The 6,726-nt window shown below is 48.0% G+C and overlaps 1 protein-coding gene across 1 annotated transcript in view; it reads right to left on the bottom strand.

Annotated features, from left to right (window-relative positions):
- Nucleotides 1–6,227, bottom strand: part of LOC121329763 (mitochondrial glutamate carrier 1-like) — a 16,857-nt gene extending 10,630 nt beyond the window's left edge. Inside the window, exon 1 of the mRNA XM_041275534.1 lies at nt 6,094–6,227. The gene's annotated coding sequence lies outside the window, so the exon portion shown is untranslated. The remainder of the gene's footprint in view (nt 1–6,093) is intronic.
- Nucleotides 6,228–6,726: the final 499 nt, after the last annotated feature.

Raw genomic sequence — 6,726 nt, 5'->3', positions numbered from 1 at the left:
ATAATGTTTGCTGTGTCTGGGAGGATCTGTCTTACAAAGCAAGTTCGGTTGCAAACAGGACATCGCTAATCTTTTCTAAGAGGTCACTTTCAGCTCTGAGGCTACCTTGCCAGCTCCCTTTGTTCTGCATAAGCCAACTTCCACATGTAAAACAAGAACTACTGAACTGCAGACAAATTGAGATTTTAGAAGGTTTGTAAGATCCTCCCTCTCCCTTTCTCTTTCTCTGCTCCATCACCAGCACAGAGCACAGGGAGGCTGTTCAGAGAGTATAAGAGCCTCCCCTTCTCTTTCTCTTTCTCTGTTCCATCACCAGCACAGAGCAGAGGGAGGCTGTTCAGAGAGTCTAAGAGCCTCCCCTTTTCTTTCTCTTTCTCTGCTCCATCATCACCAGCACAGAGCAAAGGGAGGCTGTTCAGAGAGTATAACAGCCTCCCCTTCTCTTTTCCTGCTCCATCACCAACATGTTTCCATGACCCAGAGAGAGTAGTGGCCAAGATCCAATTGAAAAACTTCTTTGACTGCCTTAAAATGCCCCCAAAATAAACATTCAGCTGCCCAGTGAGTGTTGAGCTGCCAAGCGGGACAGCGATTGAGAGATTCCCCCCAGCACTGGCCCTGCTGCTGCCTCTCGTAACTCCAGGCACCTCAAGCTAGTCTCTATTCTTGTAGATTGATTGAAGTCCGGTTTGCAGGGGAGCGTGTGTGTGTCCTGTATCTCTTTAGTAATTCTAGGCATGTCTGCCTCCTCTATAAGAGCTGAATTATGGATGAGTCTTCAGCACGCTGGAAGCACACACATCATGGTGACCCAGAAGAATGACTCGGTTTATATGTGAGTCCCAATCTGATGAGACCTTGTGTTTCTTGGTCCCCACGTGTCACACACTTCCAGTTTGTACTCCCTCTTCTTTGGAAGGGAGTGTGAATATGTTTGACTATAGTTCAGACTCGAGTCTCAGCTCTGAAGTCACACTGAAGCAGGCACTGACCAAAATGTTTATCTTCTTCACTCTCCCCCCTTTCCTCTCTCTGTACTCCCCTCTCTCCTTTCTCCTGTGCCCTCTTACCTCTCTCTCCCTCTCTCCTCACCTCTCTCATCTCCTCTCCCCTTACCTCTTTTCTCCTCTTGCTCCCCTCTCCTCTCTCCTCACTGCTGTAGACACCCTGTTGACTGGATTGTTAATGTGCACTTAGGAAACTGTACTGCAGTGAGAGTGTAGTAAATCACAAGCAGGTGCGGTAAAGAACTGAGAACCGTGGTATGTGGATGGTAAAACTTTCATAACACATTCATATGGAGACCAGCTTTCTTCCCAGCGCAGACGGAGAGCTGCTTCCATGGCAACCACTCCCACATGCTAACAGGACAGCTGTGAGTTATTATCTCCAGTCAGGTCTTAAAAAAAATCAAAGAAATCTGAGAGAGTTGTGATACATGATCGCAGAGACGATATCTCACTGTCTCGCCTTTCCCCTCTTTCTACCCCTTCTCTCCTCCCCCTTTTCTCTCTGCTCTCGTCTGTCACCTTTCTTCCTTCTTTCGCTCTGCCTTTTCCCCTTCTTCTTCTCTCTCTTCTCTCCATACACCCTGGCCTCTGCTCTCCCCTCCTCTCTTCCCCCCTTTCTCTCCCCACCCCCTGCATTAGTTACATAGCTAATACCTCTTTTTTCTCTCCCTCCCTCCCTTCGCTCCTCCTGTGATGATTTCTCAGGATGTTTTACTGTGCCTGCAGGGCTGTTAAACCATAAACTCTCCCGACTCAAAGTCCAGACAGCCCGACAGGGAGCTGCAGGGACACCATCAAAAAAGCTTAGCAAGATAAAACTGCACCATCGTTTAGCAATTTGCCCCCATGCTTTTACATGCTCATACATGTTTTACCATGCTTTCACTGTGCTTTACCAGACCTCTCTGTGCTTTACCATGCTTCCCTATGCTTTACTAGACCTCTCTGTGCTTTACAATGCTTTCACTGTGCTTTACCAGACCTCTCTGTGCTTTACCATGCTTCCCTATGCTTTACCAGACCTCTCTGTGCTTTACAATGCTTCCCTGTGCTTTACCAGACCTCTCTGTGCTTTACCATGCTTCCCTATGCTTTACCAGACCTCTCTGTGCTTTACCATGCTTCCCTATGCTTTACCAGACCTCTCTGTGCTTTACCATGCTCCCCTGTGCTTTACCAGACCTCTCTGTGCTTTACAATGCTCCCCTATGCTTTCCCATGTACTGTTTTGACAGCATGCCGCTGCTCAGCCAGACTCTCAGATGCTTTCTTGTAAAGCGATAGGGCTTGGCTGCCGGTATTATGTTATAATAAGAAAGTTTCTAATTGGCTCTGCTGCTGCTGGATGCTTTGTCTCAATTATAACAATACCAGCTTTACCCAGCTAGTTTTCACAGCTGCTTCCCTTATTAGAACTGAGCCATCTTCACCATGGGCATCTAGCCATGTGTGTGTGTGTGTGTGTGTGTGTGTGTGTGTGTGTGTGTGTGTGTGTGTGCGTGGTCTTGTGCGCGTGTGTGTGCGTGGGCTTGTGCGCGCGTGTGTGTGTGCATGCGTGTCCCTTCCTTTATAAAAGTTTACCACAAAGCAGTTCGATAGCATTGCACATGAGAAATCTGCAGCAAGGTCGCAGTGACACTGCAGCTGAACTGCTGTGAGCAGTTTGGGCACAGTCAGCAAAGTGGAAGCACAGATAAGGACGAGATGTTTGTATGCCTGACTGCTCGAGTTTTCCGATGGCTTCGCCTCTGGCAACACAGCAGACTGTGGAAATGGTTTCGCAATCGTGTGTAGGCTTGGCAGCCTTATAGAAATTACTGCCAACAACGCTCACTTAATACACTGCAGTCAGAGCACAAAGTTCCCCCTCAGCCCTTTGAACAGCCTGCCCTGGCACTCTGACACGGTGCACTTGCACTGGCATGCTTACACTTGAAGAAGGAGAAGAAGAAAAATTTGAAGTCCTGACCAGGACTTACCCTACTGCTGCTGCTACTTAATTTATCTTTCTGAGACCTGGCTAATGAAGGATATCAGACCTGGCTAATGAAGGATATCAGACCTGGCTGGTGAAGGATATCAGACCTGGCTGATGAAGGACACCAGACCTGTTTCTCCTCAATCACCCAAGACTGTGATTCCTGCCTGTGTGTTTCCCTTCCCTTCCTTTCTCTCTCACTCTCAGTTCCTCTCTCTCGTTCTCAGTTCTTCTCTCTCTCGCTCTCAGTTCCTCTTTCGCTCTCAGTTCCTCTCTTGCTCTCAATTCCTCTCTCGCTCTCAGTTCCCCTCTCTCTCTTGTTCTCCGTTCTTCTCGCTCTCGCTCAGTTCGTCTCTCTCTTGCTCTCAGGTCCTTTCTCTCTTGCTCTCAGTTCCCCTCTCTCGCTCTCAGTTCGTCTCTCTCTCGCTCTCAGTTCCTCTCTCTCTTGCTCTCAGTTCCCCTCTCTCGTTCTCAGTTCTTCTTTCTCTCGCTCTCAGTTCCTCTCTCGCTCTCAGTTCCTCTCTCGCTCTCAGTTCCTCTCTCTCTCGCTCTCAGTTCCTCTCTCTCTCTTGTTCTCAGTTCTTCTCTCTCTCGCTCTCAGTTCCTCTCTCTCTCGTTCTCAGTTCCTCTCTCTCTCGTTCTCAGTTCCTCTCTCGCTCTCAGTTCCTCTCTTGCTCTCAGTTCCTCTCTCTCTTGTTCTCAGTTCTTCTCTCTCTCACTCTCAGTTGCTCTCTCTTGCTCTCTGTTCCTCTCTCTTGCTCTCAGTTCCTCTCTCTCGCGCTCGGTTCCTCTCTTTCTCAGTTCCTCTTTCTCGTTCTCAGTTCCTCTCTCTCGCTTCTAGTTCCTTTCTCTCGCTCTCAGTTTCTCTCTCTCGCTCACAGTTCCTCTCTCTTGCTCTCAGTTCCTCTCTCTCGCACTCGGTTCCTCTCTTGCTCAGTTCCTCTTTCTCACTCTCAGTTCCTCTCTCACTCTCAGGTCCTTTCTCTCTCGCTCTCAGTTCCTCTCTCTCTCGCTCTCAGTTCTTCTCTCTCTCGTTCTCAGTTCCTCTCTTGCTCTCAGTTCCTCTCTTGCTCAGTTCCTTTCTCTTGCTCTCAGGTCCTTTCTCCTGCTCTCAGTTCCTCTCTCTCTCGCTCTCAGTTCCTTCTCTCTCTCGCTCTCAGTTCCTCTCTCTCTCGCTCTCAGTTCTTCTCTCTCTCGCTCTCAGTTCCTCTCTCTCTCGCTCTCAGTTCCTCTCTCTCTCGCTCTCAGTTCCTCTCTCTCTCGTTCTCAGTTCTTCTCTAGGAACGTAGAGTCAAAGAAAGAGAACGAGAGTCTAGGAAGAGAGAGTGAGAGTCAAGGAGAAGAGAAGCGTGAGAGTCTGCTCTCAGTTCCTTTCTTTATCTCTCTCAGTTCCTCTCTCTCGCTTCTAGTTCCAGTCTTCTCAGTTTCTCTCTCTCGCTCTCAGTTCCTCTTTCGCTCTCAGTTCCTCTCTTGCTCTCAATTCCTCTCTCGCTCTCAGTTCCCCTCTCTCTCTTGTTCTCCGTTCTTCCCGCTCTCGCTCAGTTCGTCTCTCTCTTGCTCTCAGGTCCTTTCTCTCTCGCTCTCAGTTCCTCTCTCTCTTGCTCTCAGTTCCTCTCTCTCGCTCTCAGTTCCTCTCTCTCTCGCTCTCAGTTCCCCTCTCTCGCTCTCAGTTCTTCTCTCTCTCGCTCTCAGTTCCTCTCTCGCTCTCAGTTCCTCTCTCTCTCTTGTTCTCAGTTCCTCTCTCTCTCGCTCTCAGTTGCTCTCTCTTGCTCTCTGTTCCTCTCTCTTGTTCTCAGTTCCTCTCTCTCTCGCTCTCAGTTCCTCTCTCTCTCTTGCTCTCAGTTCTCTCTCTCTCTTGTTCTCAGTTCTTCTCTCTCTCACTCTCAGTTGCTCTCTCTTGCTCTCAGTTCCTCTCCTCTCTCTCTCTTGCTCTCAGTTCCTCTCTCTCTCGCTCTCAGTTCCTCTCTCTTTCTCAGTTCCTCTCTCTTCTCAGTTCCTCTCTCTCGCTCTCAGTTCCTCTTTATCACTCTCAGTTCCTCTCTCTCTCGCTTCTCAGTTCCTCTCTCTCGCTCTCAGTTTCTCTCTCTCGCTCACAGTTCCTCTTTCTTGCTCTCACTTCCTCTCTCTCGCGCTCGGTTCCTCTCTTGCTCAGTTCCTCTTTCTCACTCTCAGTTCCTCTCTCACTCTCAGTTCCTCTTTCTCGCTCTCAGTTCCTCTCTTACTCACAGTTCCTCTCTCTCACGCTCAGTTCCTCTCTTGCTCAGTTCCTCTTTCTCACGCTCAGTTCCTCTCTCTCTCGCTCAGTTTCTCTCTCTACGAGAGGTCCGTCTCCACCCTATGAACTTCCACAAGAATCTCTCTCTCTCTCTTCTCTCTCTCTCTCTCTCTCTCTCTCTCTCCCCTGTTTAAATCAGTGCTGCTGGTCTCCTGTTCTCCCTTCAACCTTTACCACCATCTCCTTATCAGCATGTGGAGCCTGGAGCTGATTAAGAAATCTCTTCCCCCCACTTCCCCCCTCCCCTCCTCACTCTCCCAGATAATTCTGTCCTCTACAGTCAGATTGCCAAAATTGCGCTACATCAGCAATGCAGTGCAGGATTAAGACTTTAACAAGAAGAACATGAAATACATCCACTGGGCTGATTCCATTAAGCTGAAACTGAGAAGTATAAGTATATACACCAACGCCTCGTAATTCACTTTGACTCTTCATTTTCATATTTGTGTTACGTCGACCTCTTCAGACTTTTCAGGTTTTTGACTTTTCTTTTTTTTTTTTTTTTTTTTTTTGCTCAATCATATTCGCTACAATTTAGAACTAGAAATTCACAGTCACCCAGGTGCTGACCCTTACACAAGAAGCGTTGCACTGTGGTATCATACAGTAAAATCACAGCACAGTAATAAAAGCACATGCTGAATCCCAGAGCAGTAACACAGTTTAAAAAAGATATGGTTTGCAAGGGAATGCATTGCAAAAGAGTGCCTTAATATTAATAATTGTATTCCCCTCGTCTCTCTTCCCCTCCCCTCCCCTCTCCGCTCTCTCCTCTCCCTACTCCTCTCCCTTGTCTCCCCTCTTTCTCCTCTCCACCAGTACCGTACCTTTAAGATCCCCTGTCTCCCCAGCAGCTCCTCAGCCTCCCTGAATGATAACTGCGCAAAGTTCCCTGAGGTGTGGGAGTTCTGCAGGCCTGCGAGCTGATTGGTTGGCCCGGGCTAAAGGGGAGGGGCATCACAACAGCTTCATCTAGCTTGTCAGGCAAACACTGTTCTGTGTGTGTGTGTGTGTGTGTGTGTGTGTGTGTGTGTGTGTGTGTGTGTGTGTGTGTGTGTGTGTGTGTGTGTGTGTGTAAATGTATATTAGCTGTTATTAGCTGTTGTCTAACTATTTCAGATTTATCTTTCGTATGATTCTGTATGACACATGCATCCACAATATTTAGAACTCACATCCTAGCCTTGTATTTCACTGTATTTAATGTATTATGCATTGTTCCTCACTATCTTGTAAAGCGCTTTGTGATGGTGGTCCACTATGAAAGGTGCTATATAAAATAAATATTGATTGATTGATTGTATGTGCACTTGTACGGAGTGACACAGAGAGACAAACACACACATAGACAGACACACTCACACACCACTCTAGCACACACCAACTCTAGCACACAAGCACCACACAACTCGGTGTGTGTGTGTGTGTGTTTGAGCTGTATTGTTCTCACTTGTAGCTAT

This window comes from Polyodon spathula, chromosome 17 (assembly GCF_017654505.1).
Source record: "Polyodon spathula isolate WHYD16114869_AA chromosome 17, ASM1765450v1, whole genome shotgun sequence".
Taxonomy (NCBI): Eukaryota; Metazoa; Chordata; class Actinopteri; order Acipenseriformes; family Polyodontidae; genus Polyodon; species Polyodon spathula.
The sequence above is the reverse complement of the archived record's forward strand: the minus strand, read 5'-3'. Positions and strand labels throughout refer to the sequence as shown.